The sequence below is a fragment of the Saprolegnia diclina genome (assembly GCF_000281045.1).
Source record: "Saprolegnia diclina VS20 unplaced genomic scaffold supercont1.61, whole genome shotgun sequence".
Classification (NCBI taxonomy): Eukaryota; Oomycota; class Saprolegniomycetes; order Saprolegniales; family Saprolegniaceae; genus Saprolegnia; species Saprolegnia diclina.
In genome coordinates, this window is record NW_008246128.1 from 245,883 (window position 1) to 246,887 (window position 1,005).

The following is a 1,005-nucleotide window of genomic DNA, read 5'->3' on the forward strand; positions in this document are numbered from 1 at the left end:
CATCGACGAATAGGGCAACGATGCGGCAGCGTACCTACGCACGTAGTCAGAAAAGTGCTGCGGTGACTGCCGTGCGACCCCGGCCGGGCGGCCCTCTTCTCAGGGTTGATTCAGATTGGCTATCTATCGCTTCGAAATGAATCTGCGCAATTTCATAGTGCCAGCCAAACTGGCCGGACAGCGCTGGGTCGGGACCCATTCGAACGGCGGATCTTTCTGACTCAAGAGCACGAAGGGCAATCGCTGGGGCAACCGTTCCGCGCGCGCGCTCTGGTACACGTCTGGTACACGTATCACGTCCAGCTGGTGGTCCAGAGCCTCGCATATCTTGCGCTACTGAGCGTCGCGATCCTCCTCGTCGCCAACGTCGTCGCCGCCGTGCTGACGCTACAACAACCTCTCGGTGGCTCGACTGGATGCTGTCGAAGCCGCCTGGGACGTCGATAAGCGGCCGCGCCCTTCCCAAGTTACGTCCCGCACTCGATACCTCGCAGCATAGTCGGCGCTCGCAGAACTTATCGTACTAGTACTCATGAGCGGCGCGCGCTCTTGCGCTACCGCGTATGTCGGTGCTGGAGCTCAAAGGACGATCTGGCGCTTCCTCTGTGGCTCCATCGGCTTACAGATGAGAGGAGTACACTTAGCCTTAAGGCCTTGCGGGCAGGCTCTTGCGGGCGCACTGGTCGGCCGGCCAGGCATACATTTTTCAAGTTGTCAAGCTCGATTACGTAATCCCTTGCTGCCAACCCAGCCATACTGTACATTTTTCAAGTCGTCCGATCGATTACGTAATCTATTCACGGTTTTATCTTGCATTTCGTATTTGTAAAAAATCCACGCTGGAGCCATGGTTGCGCCACAAATAGAGCCATATTTCTCGAAAATATGGCAGCAAAAAAAATCCACGTTTGTAGATGCCTTATAATGCGCCTAAAACACGGACCCATGACAATCTAAAAATGAATTCTTTGCCAGTAGCACTTAGTCCGTAGCAAAAAATTCACA